We start from the raw sequence: 21,584 nt of genomic DNA on the forward strand, positions 1-21,584 counted from the left end.
TTTAAGAGTCCTTGAGGAGATGTGAGCTTGGGAGTGCTTTGCCTTCCCCAGTGTGGAAACCATGCCAAGGGTAACGAGAGGAGTAAACGAAAATGTTGAGCCTGGCAGCATGAAAGACTGAGTAAGCCCATAATTCAGTCATTTGTGAAGTGGCTGGAGAAATCGCCTTCTTGTTGGCAGAGCAGTCCCATGTAGGTGATGACATGTCAGTAATAAAGTGCCTGTCACTCCCACTTGTGTCAGGCCTCTGGTTCTGGATGCCACAGGGAAGAAGGGACTGCTTAATGGCACAAACAGAACCACTGATTGAAAGGCCCGATGCAGTGCTTTCAGCTCTCTGAACAGCCAGCTCTGGCTGTCTTTGAGATGCTGGCCCTCGCTGTGGACAAAGTAGTGGCTTCTATATGAGTCACATCCCTTCCCATAAGCCCGCCTCTTTGGGGAAACCCCATTAGCTTGGCGCTAAACAGACTCAAGTCAAAACTGGTCAGAAACTACAAGCCCTGTATTCTGTACCCAATATGGTGCCAGGCAGACAGGGGAGTAGTACATCTGCTTACTGTGGGGAGAAGAGAGACACACAGTACACCTAGAAAATGTTAGGACAGGCATAGACCCAAGCAGTGGAATTTACTGCAGGAGAGGGTTCACAGCTTTATGGAGTCACCAGTGAAGGTTTGTGAAGGAGATGAAGAGGGTGGAAGGAGGTCCAGTGGAGGATTAGAGTGTGAGCAAAGATGCTGAGGCACGTGCGGGATCGATGAGGATGAAGTGAGGGAGAGAAATGGTTGGAGACAGGTTGGAGTTAGAGTTGGGCTCAGGGAGGGTTCAGTGCCACAGTGAGACCTTTGGAATGTGATACCTGGGCAATATAGAGGGCCCTGGAGAGACAGGGGCTTCCTAAAGAGAGAATTGTTTGTGGCAAATGCCTGTGGCTCTGTGTGCAGGACTTGGAGTTGTGGGAAGGGGACATCGCAGCCATGCAGCAGTTAATGCTTAGCCTAGGCTGAGGGCTGGGAAGACTCGAGTGTGTGCTAAGTCACTTCAGTCGTGTCTGACTCTTTGAGACCCCACGGACAGCAGCCCGAGAGGCCCCTCCGTCCATGGGATTCTCCAGGCAAGAATACTGGAGTGGGTTGCAATGCCCTCCTCGGGTGGGAAGGCAGGGAGGATGCAAGACAGCATGGTTATGGCATAGGCCAGAACTCTGAAACCACACACCTGGGTTCCAATCTGCCCATTCACCACCTGAGCAAGAAACCTCACCTCTTTGAGCCTCAGTTTCCTTCTCTATAAGCTGGGGCAAAACCCTCTTGCTTGCCTCATGGGAAAATGGCCTAGATGCAAAGAAATATGTCTCTAGCACACAGGCTATTAAGCAGTGGCTTCACATGTTCATACTCATTGGAAGAGACTTTTTGAGAAAGAACCAGCAGGACTGGGTACCAGCTAGGACTAGACTTGTGGGGGATGATGGGACAGGAGTGGGGTGGGGTGGGGGACAGTGGCCCAGATGCCTGAGCATGGGGAATGAGCTGGTCCTGGGTGGGGGTGGTGACAAGCCAAGTTATTTCAGACAGTGTCTGCCAGGGTAAGAGGAACTGCCTTCTAGTCATCTGTTTCATATGTATATTCATCTTCGCTGTGCTCAGGCTGCAAGAGGGCCTTGTTTAGAGAAACAGTGCGGCAAAGCAGAAGAAGGTATATTTTAAAGTGACAGGTCTAAAAATACTGCTGTCTCCTTGCCCTTTCACAGCTGCAGATTCCCAATCCTGATCCTCACTGGGAGAAATAATAAAATGCATATGTTTATAATAAAAATCATATTTCCCTCTTCCTGTGATGTCTCCCAGTTGTAGGTTCCCATCCGTTTGCTGTTTTACCTATCATTTAACAAATGTATTTTAAGAAAAGTAATCTTTTCCACTGACATGTCCTATAAACGTCACATCCTCAGCTTTGGTTCTCATTGAGGAACCGAGATGCATGTTTTGAATATTTCCAAAAATGCTTTTCACTCCATTCCCAGGCAAGGATTTTCCAATCTTTGGTTAGAGATCAGATATATAGAGAATGCACTATATAGTGATGTGGGTCCCTGGGGCTGGATTATCAGCAGACGATAATAATTATCAGCAAGATGAGAATTTAGGTTCTGGGAAAATTAGCTACCATTGGCAGCTGAAATCCAGGCCTTTGTTCTTCTGTAGGCCATCCCCGAGGTGTCCTCAGTGTGAGGTATCCTGAGAAGTCAGACCTGGGGGCTTACAACGAGTGGAGTGAGGTGGATGCTGGGAGGTTTCTCGTGAAGGCAAGGCTGAGATAGGACAGTGGGCAAGTTCAGCATTCAGTGTGCGAAGGGCAGGGAAACACCCCTTCCCTTGGTCTGAGGGAAGAGGCTCGATCTGAGGGCAGGTGGATGATAGCTGGCTTTGTTCACAGATGTGTCATCCTGTGGAATAAAGAAAGTGTGTAGCATGTACTTAGTATGATGCCGGGCACATAGTAGGCCCTCGAGCAAGCAGGAGATGAGGGCTGTCAGTGGCCCTGCCAACTGTGCTGCAGGTCGAGGCAGGCTTGGGTTGGGGGCTGGAAATAGGGAGGCAATGCAGAAGAGTGGTATGAAGGAGAAGACAGACAGAAAGGACTTGGGGGAACCAAGCCAGGGACAGCCAACAGGATAGGGGAGAAAGGTAGAGAAAGAGTAGTGATTAGGAGGCTGGCAGGGAGCAAGTTCTCCCTGGTATACTTGGTCATTTCATTGATTCATTCATGCATTTAGCGAACAAGTATTTATTGAGCAACTACTGTGTCCTAAGCCCCGATCTAGGTGCTGGTGATTCAGCAGCAAATAAGAGAGGGACCCTTCTCCAACAGAATTTACAGACTCATGACAATAGGCGACAAAGGAGGTTTGGGGCTGGGCCTGGAGAGTCATAGTCCACAGCTTACCTACCCAACCTGTGGAACCCACCAAATGGGAGCCCAGAAGTTGTTCATCTCAGTCCTTCTCAGTGGTGATCTGCCCTGAATAGTGGGGCCAGTCCCACCCCAAGCTCCTTGACAGAGCTGGTTCTACCTGGAGGCACAGGAGACCCCTCACACTGAGGGCTATTTCTGGGGGGAAAGTCTGTTTCCTGCCCCTGTCTCCTGTGGCCAGAAATGCCTTCCACAGAGAAGAAAGCCTAACTTTTCCCATCTCAAGATCCAAATACACTAGGGAAAGTAAAAGCTAAACTAACTAAATGATGAATGCTAATCACTAGGGGGAATCAAGCAGGGGAAAGGGAAGGGGAGTGTTGGGGGAAGGACCCTCAATTTACACAGGGGAGTCAGGGAGTCATTTCAATAAGATTCCATTTCAGTGGAAAACTGAAGGAGGAGAGGAGGTGAGCCACGTAGATCTCAGGTGGGAGAGAGAATTCCAGAAAGATGGAACAGTCTGAGCAAAGACTCTAAAGTAAGATTGTACCTGGCATTTTCTTTTTATTAGTGAATCTTTTTTAAAATTTATTTTTATTTATTTATTTTGCTGTACCAGGTCTGAGTTGTGGCATGTGGGATCTAGTTCCCTGACCATGGATTGAAACTGGGCCCCCTTCATTGGGAGCACAGAGTCTTAGCCACTGGACCACCAGGGAAGTCCTTGTGCCCAGTATTTCTGAGAAACAATCTACAAGTTGTGGCTGGAGCAGAATGTGTGAGAGGGGAGCAGTATACGCTGGCATGATGGGAAGCCAGATCACATAGGGCCTTAGACTTTGGCTTTGACTCGGGATAAAATGAAGAACTGTGGCAAAGTGTTGAGCAGGAATGACATGGTTTGATCTGCAGTTGAAATAGTTCAGTCTGGATGCTGTGTTTTATGTTTCCTTTTATCTTTTTAAAGAAAACTGAAGTATAGTTGATTTACAATGTTGTGTTTCAGGTGTACAGTAAAGTGATTCAGTTTTATATATATTTATTTTTTCAGGTTATTTTCCATTATAGGTTACTATACGATATTGACTAGTTCTCTGTGCTACACAGTACATTAAATCCTTATTGTTTATAGGTAGTAGTGTGTATCTGTTAATCCCATACCCCTAATTTATTCATCCCTCTTACCCTTTGGTAACCATAAGTTTGTTTTCTATATCTGGGAGTCTATTTATGTTTTACAAATAAGTTCATTCGTATCACTTTTTTAGATCCCACATATAAATGAAATCATATGGTATGTTTCTCTGACTTCACTAAGTATGATAATCTCTAGGTCCATCTATGTTGCTGCAAATGGCAATTTTCATTCCTTTTTAATGGCTGAGTAATATTCCATTGAATACCTATATATCTATATCTACATCTATCTATACCACACCTTCTTTCATATTGGGTTATAGCCAATTAACAAGATCGTGATAGTTTCAGGTGAACAGAGAAGGGACTCAGCCATACATATACATGTATCCATTCTCCCCCAAACCCCCTTCCCATCCAGGCTGCCACATAACATTGAGCAGAGTTCCCTGTGCTCTATATACAGTAGTGTGATGTATCACATCTTCTTAAGCCAGTTGTCTATTGGTGGGTAGTTGGGTTGCTTCCATGTCTTGGCTATTGTAAATAGTGCTTCACTGAACATTGGGGTGCATGGATCTTTTCAGATTAGAGTTTTCATCTTTTCTGGTTATATGCCCAGGAGGGAGATTGCTCAGTCACGTGGTTTCTCTAGATTTTTAAGGAGCCTGCATACTGTTTTCCATAGTGACTGCAGCAATTTACATTCCCACCAACAGTGTAGGAGTGTTCCCTTTTCTGCACACCCTCTCCAGCATTTATTATTTGTAAACTGTTTGATTCTTGGCTGCTACGTTTAGATGAGAGTGTGGGAGAATAAAGGTAGAAGCAATGGAGGGGGCTTATTGACATAGTCCTGGGGTAGAGATGATGGCAGCTCAGGCCAGGATGGTAGAGGTGGAGGAGATGAGAAGTGGTCAGATTCCAGATAGAGTTTGAAAGTGTTGAAAATGTTAGTTACACAGTCACGTCCAACTCTTTGTGACCCCATGGACTAAAGCCCGCCAGACTCCTCTGTTCATGGGATTCTCCAGGCAAGAATATTGGAGTGGGCTGCCATTCCCTTCTCCATAGAGTTTGAAGGTAGAGCCAATAGCATTTACTGATGGATTGGATTGAGGGCTTAAGAGAAAAGGAGGAATCAAAAATGATGCCCAGGACTTGGGTTTATGCAATTGGAGGAACAGAGTTGCATTAGAGAGATTGAGAAGGTTGTGAGTGGGTTTGAGGAAGGAAGTAGACACAGGCCAAATGTTGGGGTTTTGGCATGTTGAATTTGAGAAACTTCTCTGGTATCTAAGTGGAAAGGTAGAGTAGACAGTGGAATAGATGGACTTGGAATTGATGGAATGGGCCTGAGTTGACCTTTAATTGGCAAAGGGTAGGGGTCTGGGCAGCTACATGGAGGCAGGGCCCCAGCTAGCTCCTTCACTCCGTTCTCAGGTCTGGAGCTGAATCAGGTATAGGATGCATCTTTGGACAAAGCTGAGATTCTCCCTTCCTTTGCTGTTTCCTTGGCTTGTATTGGTTTGTCTTCTTCAGGTCCTAGGCTCCCTGTACTACTTTGGCTGCTCAGAGTTCCACACCTCTTGGCCCCTCTCACTGTCTTTTTCCTATAGCTCTGGGAAAGAAGGAGCAGGCTAGACTCCAAAGTTGGGTGGAGGGTAGGTTGGTTGCAGTCAGCCTGGAGTTCCCTTGGGGTCACTGGCTATTGGCATCAATTTCAGAAATAACTTATAGGAATAAAGTGCTGGGAATACTGCAGTTAGTATGTTCTTTGAACCCAGAAGTACAATTAACATCATCTTTGGAGGTTACATTTCTCATGTTTGCAGAAGGGATTTTTTTCCTTGTGATGGTGTAGTAACACGTACAAGTAAAATAGCGCATAAATACTAGAGTCTTTCTTGGACATGTGCCTGGGTCTTCTTTTCTGATTCTCTATTTTCTATCTTGGTGCTGTCAGGTCCCTGGAGGGTACTACCTGTTCCCATCTGCTCCTGATGCAGAGGGTCACTTAGGTTTTCCAAACCCAGAAACCCTCAGATAACTTCTGTAATTGCTTAGCAACCCCACTTGGTACCAGTGGGCTGAGAGCTACTGTTTCCCCGGTGTGTGGCAATATCACAGATGTTCTTGGCATGTGGCTAAGCAGCCAATCACAGACAAAATCAAATTTGGGTGCCCTGGTGCACATGGAGAGGCTGTAGTTATTAACCAGAATGAACCCTCTTCTTTCCTTGATAACTAACACTATTCCTTAACCTTGCTTTTATGGACTGCACATTGTGTACATGGATATACTGGCAGGAAGCATGGAATTATTTATTTTCTCATCACGTTCTTCTGACATAATTGCATAGAAACCTTATGGCGCTTTGGAGATCTTCTGTTTATGAGTCACAGAAATTAACTTTCTTTTCATAAGAGGTCTTTATAAAAAGGAAAAATAGAGCCAAATGCCTGTTCTTTGAACTTAAGTTGCCTTTCTTGACTCGCTGAAACCTGAATCTGGATGTCTGTTAGTCTTAGCCTTGCTTTAGCTTTGAATTTCAATTATTCAGCCTCAGCACCCAAGAGAATGCCTGAAACAAATGTCCCAACCTGGATCTCACCCATTACTGAACTCAATCATTTTTCTCCCCTGTCCCTGTTGCCTAGGTAGTCCCGAAGGGACTATGGGGAATCCACAGAACTCTGTAATGAAATAGCCACCTAGGGTTTTATAAAAATGTTTGGAGACCCTAGGTATGGAGGAAATTACAGTGTCTCCTGATGCTATAGGTTAATCAACTGAAAAATAATATTAAATTGAAAATAAGTATAAGGAAGCCCAACAAAGTTGTTTTTTCCATAATGATTATATAATTCAATTCTATTTCTGAAATACCAAACCTCAGATGCTTTCAGCTACTTTTTTGGGGGGCGCCTAGCTTCATAGGAATCCTAAGCATGGGATGAATTTGTCTATTGGGTAAACCATTGCTGTTGCCAATGAATATTTTGTCACCATGTTTAGCTCCAAAAGTAACTGGGGGTAAAATGTGTTCTTGGGATGTTTATTATCACTTTATAATTCCTGAAACAACCTTTAAGAGAACTGTTTTCTATTTAAAAGGACTGAGCTTACAGCTTGGTCTCATTGCCATTAAGAGAAAGAAGGTTCTGGGAATTCCTTGGCAGTCCAGTGGTTAGGACTCTGTGCTTCCTCTGCAGGGGGCCTGGGTTCAATCCCTGGTCAAGGACTAGCTTCTCTCAGAGCTAGGACCATAGGCAACTGCTGATCATTGAATGGGTTGGGAAAGATCAGACTTTCAGTTGAATTGGAGCTGGGCTGCTGGAGCAGTGGGGTGAACTAGAGTTCAAAATGCCCAGGACAGCATGTACAGTGGAGCAAAGCCCAGAGAGCCCGGGTCAGGGTCCACACCAGTCTGGTGCTGAGGGTAAGCCGTGAGAAAAAGCAGAGGGGTATATTGGAACCCTTCCCAACATGAAAAGGAGGAGGAAATGGAAAGTAGTTCTTGGGGACCACAAGGTAGGGACAAGAGAGAAAGTCAGGAACTCATTCAGGCAAGCATTTGACTCAGCAAGCATAAGACTCAAATTAGGAGACCTAGGGATTTCCTGGTGGTCGAGTGGTTGGGACTTGGTACTTTGACTGCTGAGAGCCTGGGGTTTGATCCCTGGTCGGGAAACTAAGATCCTTCAAGCTGCATGTCATGGCCAAAAAAAAGAAAAGAAAACCTAGAGAATGTACAACAAATATCAATTTTGACCAAAAGTGCCTTATATCCATTGGTACTGCAAAAACTGGTCCCAGGATATGCACAGCCCCAAATAGACAGGTGTGAACAGCTAAGTGGTGGAGTCTGACTGATGGTAAAGCTAAGGGATCTGGGAGAGGAGCACACGGACTCTGATTCACTTGGTCTGATGAGCCCAATGGAAAGGTGCACGTTTTATCCGAGATAGAGATGAAAATGAATATAGAAACTCTTGTTTGTCCAGGCCGCCTTAGACTATGGGATAGTCCAGGACCTGAGTGGTAAATAGGTGCCAACCTTGTTCACAAAATGCCTACTGGCAAAGGTGCCGGTTCATCCAGCACATAGACTCAATGCATGGTTAGAGCATATGGCTGAGTCCCACCCAATCTCAGATCTGGATCTCTAACCCCTGGACTTCTGACTGTCCCGGGGTCCTGAGAGGTTCAAATTCCTCTTTGTGTGGCCACAGGGATTTGTTGTACTCTGCAGTTCCACTGTCTTACTGTATTCCTGAGAATGCTTTCTTGTGCCCCTCCTAAGATCAGTTAAGAGCAGGAACCTCCCCCTCCTGCCCCCACCATGATCACTGCCAGCTCTCGGCCAGCTTTTACTGGTCTGGTCTCACAAGTCATGTTTGGGCATCCTGGTAGCTTTAACTTTTAAGTTTTGCAGTGCCATTCTGTCAAAAGGACTGAGGGCAAGGTCCCCAAACACCGGACTGGGTGCCCTTGAAAGACCCCATGCATATTGGTGCTTGAAGCATTTCCTCCTGACTGACGGTCTTCAGGTGTCCCACACAAGCCAGGAGGCTTCTGTTCTCTCCTCCTGCAAATGGAGTTCTTGTTTTCCTGATAATTAGGGTCACTTTCCTCTCCTTTCTTTGTTTGGAAATCCTTATTTCAATTGATCCAAGGACTTGCTTCTTAGCCCCCCAAATCATTTTTACTATTATATTCACTATATATGGGTTAAAGATAGTACTTCTTTTTACTGTATTTAATTGCAATTCAAAGTAACATAGACTGCCATTTTAGCCATTTTAAGTGTACAATTCAATAGCATTAATCACATTTACAGGGTTATACAGCTATCATTTTAAAAATATTTCATCACCCCAAACAGAAACTCTGTACCCATTAAGCAATAACTCCCCATCCCCCACTCCCTCCAGTCCCTGGTAACCTCTAATCTGTCTCTATGAATTGATGTATTCTAGATATTTCATATAAGCAGAACCATATAAGCTTTTTATGTCTGGTTATATAATTTATAATGTTTTCAAAGTTCATCTAAAGTTGCAGCTATGTTTTAGAACCTCATTGCTTTATAAAACTGAACAATGTTCCATTGTATGGATTTTCTTTATTCATTCACCTGCTGATGGACAGTTGGGTTGTTTCCACCTTTGGGCTATGGCGAACAATGCTGTTATGAATGTGGGTGTACAAATATATGTTTGAGTTCCTGTTTTCAATTCTTCAGGGGTATATACCTGGCAGTGGAATTGTTGGATCATATGGCAATACTACTTTAGAGGAACCAGCAAACTATTTTCCACAGAGGCTCCATCTTTTTATAGTCCCACCAGCAATCTATGAGGGTTTCAGTTTCTCTACATCTGTGCCAACACTTATTATTTTCCATTTTAAAAATTGTAGCCATCCTGCTGGGTATGATGTGGTATCTTCTGTGGTTTTGAATTGCATTTCCCTGATGACTATTGATGAGCATCTTTTCATGTACTTATAACCCATTTATATGTCTTCCTTGGAGAAATGTCTATTCTAGTCCTTTGCTCATTTCAATTAGGATGTTTGTCTTTTTGTTGTTGAGTATTAGTTTTAATATCCTTCAGGATATCAAACCCTCATCAAATATATGATCTACAAATGTTTTCTCCCATATGTGAGTTATTTTTTTCCCACACTTTTTTTCCCCCTAAATGTCTATTTCGTTTTTTACATCTTCTTTTTCTTCACTGAAACTTTCTATTTTTCCATTTATGTCAAGAGTTCCAGATTTCTTATTGGAGCACCTTTTTTTTTTTTTTTGCCATGCCACATGACTTGCTGGATCTCAGTTCCATGACCAGTGCTTGAACCTGAGCCACGACAGTAAAAAATCTAGAATCCTAGCCACTAGGTCACCAGGGAACTTCCAGAATTCTTTAAAATTAGCTTGGGGATAGATGCCAAGTCTAGTTTTGTTTTTTAAGCCTATAGTATCCAGAATTCTCAGGTGGTCTCCCACTGAAGTACCAACCAGGCCCAACCCTACTTAGCTTTGTAGATCAGATGAAATTCAGTGACTTCAGGGTGGTATGGCTGTAGTTTTTACACTCTCTTGATAGAGTGTTGATGCCAAAAATACTTGAAAAGATGCTTGACATCAAGAGTCATTAGGAAAATACACATTAAAACCACAGTGAGATCATACTTCACGCTCACTCGCTCAGTCATGTCTGACTCTTTGTGACCCCATGAACTGCAGCCCGCCAGGCTTCTCTGTCCATGGGGATTCTCCAGGCAAGAATACTGGGGTGGGTTGCCATGCCCTCCTCCAGGGAGTCTTCCCAACCCAAGAATCAAACCCAGGCCTCCTGCATTGCAGGCAGATTCTTTACCAACTGAGCTACCAGGGAAGCCCCTCACTAGGATGGTAATGATCAAAAAGACAAATGCAAGTGCTGGTGAGAACTGTGACTAAATCAGAACTCTTATATATTGCTAGTGCAATGGGAAAATGGTGCCATCAATTCGTAAATACAGAAATTCCTCAAAAGATTACACATAAAGTTACTGTTATGGCATAACAATTCCAACCCTAGGTATATATGCAGAAGAACTGAATACACAGATCCACAGATCCATACAGACATTGTATAGGAATGTCATAGCAGCATTATTAGCAACAACCCAAAGGAGGGACTAATCCAACTGTCCATTGAGGAAAGAATTACAAAGTATTGAATATCCATACAGTAGAGTATTATTTGGTCAACAAAAGGGATGAATTCCTGATACATGTTCCTCATTTATGAACTTGGAAACACTATACTATGTGAGAGAAGCCATTTGCCAGACACATATTTTGTGATTCCATTTGTCTGAAATGAACAGAATAGGCCAACATATCTAGAGCTTAGGATGATGGGGAAAAGGGAATGATGGCTAATGGATACAGGTTTGTTTAATTTTGTGGTGATAAACATGAAAATTATTATAGTGATGATTGTACAACACAGTGAATGCACAGAAAACCACTAAATGATAGTTGTTTTTTAAATTTTTGGCCACACCCCATGGCATGTGGGATCTTAGTTCCCAGACCAGGGATCGAACCCATGCCATCTGCAGTGGAAGTATGTAGTCTTAACGACTGGACCACCAGGGAAGTCCCTAAATGATATACTTTAAATGGCTGAATTGCATGATATGCAGATTATATCACAGTAAAGCTGTTTAAAAAATGAAAAGAAAGAATATGCTAGGGACCATATGTGATCCATATTTCCTGTTGTTAACTAGCTAGTCCTTCCCAGGAAAAGTTTGCTGACTCCAACTTGGGCCCAGCACTCTCAGCTTACCTCTAAGGAGGTTAGGACCTGCTCATGCTTTGCCCTGCATCTGCAGCAGATGCTCTAACCCATCCCTTGTTAACACACAGCAGCAGCCCGAAGGGAGCAATCTGCTGCCTAGAGGATTTTGAGATGAAATCCCAAAGCCCTATTGCTCAAGGTTTCCCAATCTTAAGTAATAAACTCTTAGGGAGACTCCAGGGCAATGAGAAACCTCCTCTTCCCATCAGATGGCCCCAGGGCCTCCTCCTAGCCCTGTGCCCCTTGGGATTTCAGAACACAGCTCCTTCTCTGCACTGAAACCGACTTCTGACACCCTGCAACATTTACAAATTGCTTCAGGACAAGAAATCCTTAGAAGGTACATTAAGTAAGACTTTGTATCCCTTATCATAAAACACTTAAAGTAAAATTTAAACATGGATTTGAAACAGAGATTGTAGGGTGTTTCATCTTGCTTCTTCAGGATTAAAGTGCGTATGAGCCTCTTGCCATGAAAATAGCCCCGTGGTAATGCTTTGCTTTGCTCGAAGGAATGTTGGTGAGAGGTCTTTGTGCCTGCCTCTTCGTTTCTGGTCTTTTGTTGGGTACTTTGGGGATACTGCTCCCACAAATGAAACTGTGATCTCTTTCTTGGAAGCAGGAGTATATGCTTCAAAAAATACAATGTGCTATAACGTGCGGGTGACGTGACTGTCTTCACCAGGGGTGCATCCTTCCTTCACGGCACCCTTTCTCCACAGACAGGGTCAGGGGCCTGGGAAGCAGAGCCAGGCCTGGAGGGCCCGGTGTCTGTGGAGCCCCTCCAACTTTGTGTCTCACACATGTCCCGGCCTCTACCCTGGTTTGTTGTGGGCATCTAGGTTGTCCTTGTTCTCCAACCCCCTTTTTTGTTCCCCTTTGTAGCAACTCCAGTCCATTCTTTGTAGCAGGCTCCACCTTGGGCTCCAGGACTGGATCCAGGGTCTGGGCCTGGGTCCCTGATTCTTGGCGGAGAACTCCCAAGGCAAGTGCTCACCACCTCCTCTTGCTGGTGCTGAGTTTCCAAAAACGAAGCCCAAAAGTGTGGCCCAAGCTCTCCAAAACAGGAAATTTGCTCTTGACCCTTAATTCTAACAATGTGTGTGTTAGTTGCTCAGTCATGTCTGACTCTTTGCTACCCCATGGACTGTAGCCCGCCAGGCTCCTCTGTCCATGGAATTCTCCAGGCAAGAGTACTGGAGTGGGTTGCCATTTCCTTCTCCAGGGGATCTTCCCGACCCAGGGATCAAACCCTGGTCTGCCTGCATTGCAGGTGGATTCTTTACCATCTGAGCCACCAGGGAAGCCTCAATCTAATAGGATGCTGACTCTATTAGTCCCTTCTCTCTTTTTCTCAGGAAGTTTTTGTTGGAAAATTATTCACCGCCTCGTTGGAGTAGTTTTGATAGGTTTGGTTTTTCATTTTGTTGTTTTCAAGACAAAGGACATGCTTGACTCAAATCCATCCTACACAACGAGAGGCCAAGAGATGTAGGTCTAGGTAGGGCTGAGAAAACCTGTTCTCCTGGGGCTCTGCCTGGCACTTGGGCAACCTTGAAGATCACAGCAAGCTGTTTGAAGCACCCTGAACCCCAGTAGAAAGCCTCAGATGCCAGACTCAAAATGTTCATTTCCCAGTGTTCAGTCAAGTTGCCCAGCCCATTTCTGAGGCCAGGAAACCCAGAGACAGTGGAGCTATTTGTTCGGAGATTCTTCAGTGAAGTTGATGAGCCACTCTCTTTCCAGGAGTGCTTGAAAATGCCAAGAAACTTCATGGATCGTTTCACTGCGCTTGATTCCCTCCCGGGTCATGGTTGGCTTTCGTCCCAGGCCTCCTCTGGTAGCCAACTCCCTCATTCCAGCAATCATTTCTTTGCAGGAGTTTGCTTCTAACCTTTCAGCGTGTGTCCCAAATATTTAGGGATGGACTCAATCCAGTAGAATAATTTCTTTCCTTGAACTCATTGAAATGACTTAGGATAAATGAAAGCTGTAAGCTGAATAAACATTGCCGGTGTCTCGGCCCAGTCCCTGCTGGCTAGAGCCTCCCCAGTTGAGCAGTTCCTGGGGCCCCTTCCGCTCTCTCACCTTCCTTGCCGATCCAAGGGCACCTGGGATGGAATGATCCAGGCCCACGTGTAGGGCTTCTTTGTAAGGTGCCAGTCAACGCTGCTCCTGCAGCAGTCAAGCCTGGAGGATTCTATATGTGTCTGTTTGTTTCCTTCAAGTTTATTATGGGGCGTGACACCTGTCATTGATTATCTGACCATGTAGCCTGGCTTGGCTGTCTGAGGAGGGAAAGAGTTGGCTTCCCTGTGGATGGGAGCAGGACCCAGGGCTGGCACGGGGCAGGGCTACATCAGGCTCCCTGGCTCTGTTTACTGCTTGCTATTTTGAGACTTTCTTTGCATGGAAATGTCGCATGGCTCCAATGCTCGAAAGAAGTGTGAGCTGAGAGCCACATGAGGGAAACATTTTGGATGTGTTGACACATTCTGTTTATCTTCCAAAACTCTCTTCGGTGGTGTCTGCTGCCCAGGCAAACTGAGGAAAAATGGAGGTCTGTGGAGATTAGATTACCTGACTCTTCAAGGCCAAAAAAAAAAAAAAAGAAAAGGAAAGACAGGATAAACAGAGAGAAAAAAACCACTCAGTCCCATTTTTCGTCACAGTCCATGGGAACATGTGTATTTAGAGACCTAAATTGGGTCTCTGCTTTCATTCTCCTCAGTGCTCAATGTGTGTGTGTGGAAACTGTCCCAGAAGCCCTTACTACTTAGGGGTTATTACAATGGAGTCTCTGGGAAGGCTATGAGAAGAGGCTCTTTTTGCCTATATGATGGTATTATGATTTTGAAGAGAGATCCATTTTCTTCCCAGAGCCCTGACTGCTTGTAAAAAGGGAAACACACACCCAGGATTTGCAAAGAATGTCTTCCAGTGCTGGAGGAAGGACAGGGAGCCACAGTCAAGAAGCAAATGGCCCACAGTGCCCACGCCCACTCCCCGGAAACTGAGAAAGTGTATTAAGCACAGGAAGGAGCCATTGAGGCCAGCTTTTCCATCTTTGGAGGATTTACTTTAATCACATCTTTCAGCCCTCTCTCCATCCCCAACGCTTCCTGACCTCTCCTTGAACAGACCTAGGTGTCTCTCTCTGGAGCCGGCGCTGTTCTCACGCGGGCTCTGTTGCCCGGCCTCTGATAAGCTGTTCCATATGCCTGGGCCCTTTGTTCTCGCAGTGCTAGGTTTTACAGCTTCCCAGTAACTTGGAGTTTTCTTAGTTTGGCAATGGGCTCTTTGGGGATTTTCACCTCCGGCTAATGTACGAATTATTTTCCCAGTTGCATCATGTCCGTTCCTAATTTTGCAAACATCATAAAAGGACCCACCAGAGGGGTACAGAAAGGAATATAGAGTCTTGATTCCCCAGGCAAACCTTTCAAGCACCATCTCGGACAACCTACTCAGAAAGGGAAAAGCAAAACAGAAAACCCAAGACTTTTGTCCTCATACATTAAAGAGACACAGAAATGCCCCACCACAGCTACGAATGTTTAGGACTCACCTGTAGTCTGCTCACCCAGTAGATAGGCCAGCTTCTAGAACTGAATGCGGTGAACAGGGAAAGCACATGACTCAGAGAAATAAGCTGCAGAAGCTTCAAGGGGGTGGGAAGTTACAAGGGAATATAGGTGGCTACCCTCGTTCCCTCATCAGAACAGGGGACTGCAGGCTTTGTCTCTCCAGCACTATTCGTTTGATGTTAGTGCCTTTAAATAACTTCAGTCTTGCTTTTTGAAGCAACCAGTGCTACAAATATACAGAGGGCCTAATAGTTGTTTTCACATCTATGCTGGCCTAATATACCTTGGAAATAGCATGGTACAAAGCAGTGGTTTTACTGCTGTATATTAGATTCACCTGGGGAGCCTTTACAACCTACCCCTGCCTGGAGCCCACCTCCAGGAACTCCACTTTAATTGGCTGGGGTGGGGCCTGGGTGTTGGGAGGCTTGAGTGCTCCCCAGCTGATTCTAATGTGCAGCCATGGTTAAGAGCCACTGGCTTAAATGAAAGGACATGGTCTTTGGGATTAGTCAGAACTAGGTTCAAGTCATGCCTCTCCCCCTTAATAACAGTGGAGTCTCTCGAGCTTCAGTTTCCTTGTCTATAAACTTGGGAGAACAATCCTCCAGTTGTCAGAGGGAATGAGCTAAATGTATAGAAAGCCCTTCACAATGTCCAGTGCATGATATTCACTAAATAAATGTTACTCTGCTGAACACATGTATGCTATCTTTAAACCAGTAAGCTCTAATAGTTTGTAGAAATGATCCTTATTTAAGTTTTTTTTTTAATTAATAGGTTTTTATTTAGATGATTACAGTTATTATTTATTGGGAAAATAAATAAAAATAGATATGCTACAGGTCTTTTTGGACATTCTCTACGATGTGTCTTAAAAACCTTCTTGGGGCAAGAACCTGCAACTTTGGGCACCACTGGCCTCCATCACAGCCCTGACAAGAAGTTCTTCCAGAACAGTGGGTAGCTATTGTCCCACTCCCTGACTGCGGTTGCCCAGCAACCTTTGGGACCATACAAAGCTCCTTTGATTCTACACTTGTTCACTGTCTTCTCACATCCACGTCTTACACCTTCACCACTTTTTTGCCCTTCCTTATGCCATGTGTTTGCACTCCTTCTCCGTGAAACCTTAGGACCTTGCTGGTGGCCCCAAATAGTTTTGAAACTTCCGGACCCTGCTGGTGGCCCCAAATAGTTTTGAAACGTTCAAAAATCCACTGATCTTACACAGGGTGGAAATAGGCGCTCGGTCATTGCTTGAACGTAGGAAGGTGGAACATGGCTGAGACTAGGTCCCAGAGTCTGGATCCGTGAGAGTCGGCCCTCTGGCCACAGGGCTAGCGCCCAGAGAAGGCACGTGACAGAAACCCTGATTCCCGGGTCCCACCACTAAGCAGCAGCTCCCGGGCGTCCTAGCTTGGATAAGGGCTAAGCATGCGTCCCACTGCCCCTAGAGGTCGCAGCGTGGTTGGGAAGGACTGGGATGCCTACCGGTGCGGGTCGCCCCGGCAGCGACCACAGAAGACTGGTATACGCGTCTCACTAGCCACACGAGATAGCACCCAGCACCGACCCACCACGACCCGGAAGTCAGCCAGACCGGCGCGCGCGCGCCCTTATTTAAGTTTTATATAGATGGAAATGGACTTCCCATGAGGTGCTACTGGTAAAAAAATAAATAAAACAAAAACCTGCCTGCTAATGCAGGAGATGTAAGAGACACTGGTTCAATCCCTGGGTTGGGAAGATCCCCTGGAGGAGGAAATGGCAACCCACTCCAGTACTCTTGCCTGGAGATTTCCATGGACAGAGGAGCCTGGCAGGCCATAGTCCATGGGGTTGCACACATAGATAAAAATATGTGAGGTAGGAAAAAACTAAGGTTGTGGAAGAATACTTCACTGAAGGTTTACCATTTAGACTTAGGTTTTCTGGCCTAGAAGAATTTGATGGCATCTTCCTCCAGGAATCAGACCTTAAAAAGTGGGACCCATGTGAAGTGCAGTACAGAGTTTATAAATATTTGGTTGTACTTTTTTCAGATGAAGGAGACAGTTTGACAAGAGATCATATAAAAAAGATCTTGGGGGGGTCTGAGCTAACCACAGATTAAAGAAGGGCAAACAGTGCCATGTGAGTGCTGAGAGATGCAGCACGCTCTCATAACATCCAGAGGAAGGAGCAGAGTAAGTCCCCTTCAGAGGATGTACCCACTTCTGGGCACCACAGGGCCTTCAGTGAATCCACAGGAGGGCGATGAAGTTATTGAGTGGAAGGAGTGTCACGTGGAGGGTGGTTGAAGGAACCAGGGATGTGCAGAGGTTCCACTGACTGTCTTCAAATCCTTATCAAGTGGAAGGGTTTGGCTGCTTCGTGTAGTACCAGGGGGCAGGACTAAAATCCCTGGGTGGTAATTCTGAGCACTTTTAGCTTATCATTGGATGCTGGCTCCAGGGAGATCACACTGGTCATTCTGAGAGACTGTGATTCTAGAAGGTTACTATATATATGTATTTTTTAGTGTTCTATTTGTTTATTTTTTTGCCCTTCCATGAGGCTTGTGTGATCTTAGTTCCCTGACCAGGGATTGAACCTGGGCCCTTGGCAGTGAAAGAGCCGAGTCCTAACCTCTCTTGGATGGCTGGGGAATTCCCACATCCTAATTTCTTTTATTTTTTTAGTGATAAGAATAAATAATACTTACATTTTTAAATTTTATTGAAGTATAGTTGATTTAAAGCTCAACACTCAGAAAACGAAGATCATGGCATCCAGTCCCACCACTTCATGGGAAATAGATGGGGAAACAGTGGAAACAGTGTCAGACTTTATTTTTCTGGGCTCCAAATCACTACAGATGGTGACTGCAGCCATGAAACTAAAAGACGCTTACTTCTTGGAAGGAAAGTTATGACCAACCTTGATAGCATATTCAAAAGCAGAGGCATTACTTTGCCAACAAAGGTTTGTCTAGTCAAGGCTATGGTTTTTCCTGTGGTCATGTATGGATGTGAGAGTTGGACTGTGAAGAAGGCTGAGCGCCGAAGAATTGATGCTTTTGAACTGTGGTGTTGGAGAAGACTCTTGAGAGTCCCTTGGACTGCAAGGAGATCCAACCAGTCCATTCTGAAGATCAGCCCTGGGATTTCTTTGGAAGGAATGATGCTAAAGCTGAAACTCCAGTACTTTGGCCACCTCATGCGAAGAGTTGACTCATTGGAAAAGACTCTGATGCTGGGAGGGATTGGGGGCAGGAGGAGAAGGGGACAACAGAGGATGAGATGGCTGGATGGCATCACCGACTCGATGGACATGAGTTTGAGTGAACTCTGAGAGTTGGTGATGGACAGGGAGGCCTGGCGTGCTGTGATTCATGGGGTCGCAAAGAGTCGGACACGACTGAGTGACTGATCTGATCTGATCTGATAGTTGATTTACAATGTTGCATTAATTTCTGCTGTACAGCAAAGATTCAGTTATACATAGATTTTTTTCCCTATTCTTTTCCATTATGGTTTATCACAGGATGTCGAATATTGTTCCCTGTCCTATAGAGTAGGACCTTGTTATTTATTCATCCTGTATATAGTAGTTTGCTAATCCCAAACTCCCAATCCTTCCCTCCCCCACCCCCAATACCCATTGCTAACCATAAGTCTGCTCTCTGTGAATGTTTGTCTTTCACAGATATGTTCCTTTTTGTTATATTTTAGATTCCACATATAAGTGAAATCATATGGTATTTGTCTTTCTCTTTCTGACTTACTTCACTCAGTATGATAATTTCTAGGTCCGTCCATGTTGCTGCAATGGCATTATTTCATTCTTTGTTATGGCTGAGTAGTATTCCATTGTATTGTGTATATAATTATATATACATTAGAAGTGTTAGAAGGTTCCTGTGTTTAAAATATTCCTCTTTCATATGACTCATCCACGACCTAGTGTGGATGAGTGGTCCACACTAGGTCCACAGTGACCTAGCTGTCACTGACCAGCTGTATGATCCTAGATAAGTCACTTAATCTCTCTGGGCTTTAGCAGTTTGGCTGGTATGAAAGGACTCTGGCAACAATATTTATTGAGCAGCCACTATGTATTAGTCGCTGTACTCAGCTGTTTCTGCCGCCTAGGACATTACTGATTCACAGCATTTCCTCTTTGTCATGTTCACCACAGCCTCCCCAGATCATCGCACTCTAAGCCTAGGTGACAGAATGGAACTAAAGGATCACCCATAGGGTTTTTAAACCAGAACACTAGAAGACTGAGGAAACTTGCCTGTGTGGTTTGATGAGGCTAACTGGGAATTAAATCCAGACTTATCCCTGAAGAGGATAAATGCTCCATAGAAGAGGGTTTTTAAGAAACTCCATCATAAGCTGCTTTTCTATATAAGATTTGTGGATCAAAAGCATTTTCTACACATGCATATGGGTATATTATGTAGGCATATAGCAGACTTTGGGAACCTCTGGTTCCATGCCTAATTATATCCAGCCGTGGCAAAATTCAGTCAAAAGTTTGTAAATCTGTGGAGGGGGACAGGTTAGATTGAGTTTGCTAGTGAATTGCCAAGTACTCTGGGGCAACCATGAAGTACTATCTGGAGCAATCAGCCTTGAGGGGCCCTAACAGAAAGATAAACCTGGAGTTGGCCTGGATCTCTCTCAGTCTAGAGTTGGTGGAGTGGATTGAGTGAGTCTGGCCCAGAGTGAGCCAAGGATCAGCTTGCCCTGGGGGAGACTTAGTCCATCTTGCCTCCAATTTCCCAGGAACCTCTGACATTTTTTGATTTCCACCTCTGTGCTCAGAACTGGCAGTGGACACGTAGATGAGCTTTGAGGAGGAACAGACATCCAGCCTGTTTTGTTTCCTCCTTGTAGCTAAGGGAATCCATCCATGGGCCACTTAGGAGGACTGGGCCCATTGGCCTCAGTCAACCCAGTGGTTCCAGGAGCCCCTTCCAGGTACCTTGTGGACCTGGGATTTCCGGTTCTGATGATCTGTCAGTTGCCTGACTTGGTCTTATGAGATCTGAGGCTTTCTGTTTTCCTTCCTAGATTCAGATTCAACATGTAACTTCTTGATTGAGTGAACAATGTCTGGTCTCTCCCAGAAAGCCTGGTACCTAGGCTGCTATGCTGCTGATCTGGGAGTCTAGAGACTGGAGTCCTAGCCTCAGCTGAAGAATCAACTGGCAGCAAAACTTTGGCCAAATCACTTCCCCTTTCTGGGCCTCAGTTTTCCCCTCAATAAAATTAAGGAGTTGGCCTGGCTGATACTCTGGTTTTCTATTTCATTTTCTCTCCCGTTTTGTATCTTTCTGTCCCTTTTGTGTACTACACGGATTTGTCTTTCTACTTGCCATTTTTTTTTTCTTTTTCTCAGCACTCCCCTCCCCCACCGCCAACCCCTGACTCTTCCTTTTATCATTGTTTTCAGTCGCCTTCTATCTTCCATGTCCCTCCCAACTGTCTTCTTTCTGTACTGCTATTCCCATTCTCCTACATGCCCTCTGTCTTTTTCTTAAATAGCCACCAGAAGGAATGAAGCATCTTTGGAAAATAGAATTCAGTGTTGAATTGAGTGCTATGGTCCATTCTCTCAATTATCTGCTGTGGGTTGCTTGAAGATAAAAACAGCCCCAGTACCTTACCCTTCCTTAAGAAGCAGTCACTGCAAACAGGAGTTGCCTTTGATAACTGTGTGTGACCTAAATCGACATTGGTTTTGTGGGTCAGTAGCCACCATGGAGGAGAGGTTCCCTGCCCTTGACTGTGGCATCTGACCCACTTGGTTAGCTCAGGCTATCAGCAGGGCATTGCTAAAGATAGCTGGACCAGGTGGGGGCCCCTTATTTGAAGCCTGGGACTTGACGAACCTGTGAGAAGAGAAGGGGTGCCTTGCTTGCTATATCAAGCACTGGCCTTACACATCTCAGCTTTCAGTTTTCATGAAGACAAGAGTCCTTCCATAATGCCCCGACATTCCTGAATCACTCAAACTTGGGGGGAAGGATACATAGACTTTCTGAAAAATACTTTCAGCTACTTTTTTAGAAGCTCCTCATCAAGAAACAACTGTTAGAACCAGACATGGAACAACAGACTGGTTCAAAACTGGGAAAGGAGTACGCCAAGGCTGTATATTGTCACCCTACTTATTTAACTTATATGCAGAGTACATCATGAGAAATGCCCGGCTGGATGACTCACAAGCTGGAATCAAGATTGCCAGGAGAAATATCAACGACCTCAGATATGCAGATGATACTACTCTAATGGTAGAAAGTAAAGAGGAGCTAAAGAGCCTCTTGATGAACGTGAAAGAGGAGAGAGAAAAAGATGGTTTAAAACTCAACAGTCAAAAACCTAAGATCATGGCATCTGTTCCCATCTCTTCATGGCAAATAGATGGGAAACAAGTGGAAACAGTGACAGATTTTATTTTCTTGGACTCCAAAATCACTGCAGATGGTGACTGCAGCCATGAAATTAAAGATGCTTGCTCCTTGGAAGAAAAGCTATGACCAACCTAGACAGCATATTAAAAAAGAGAGACATCACT

The 21,584-nt window shown here is 44.9% G+C and overlaps 1 pseudogene; it reads right to left on the minus strand.

The window, feature by feature from the left end:
- Nucleotides 1-10,039: 10,039 nt before the first annotated feature.
- On the minus strand, nt 10,040-10,158 carry LOC112445278 (uncharacterized; annotated as a pseudogene).
- Between the last annotated feature and the right edge of the window lie 11,426 nt (nt 10,159-21,584).

The sequence above is a fragment of the Bos taurus genome, chromosome X (assembly GCF_002263795.3).
Source record: "Bos taurus isolate L1 Dominette 01449 registration number 42190680 breed Hereford chromosome X, ARS-UCD2.0, whole genome shotgun sequence".
NCBI classification, from domain to species: domain Eukaryota; kingdom Metazoa; phylum Chordata; class Mammalia; order Artiodactyla; family Bovidae; genus Bos; species Bos taurus.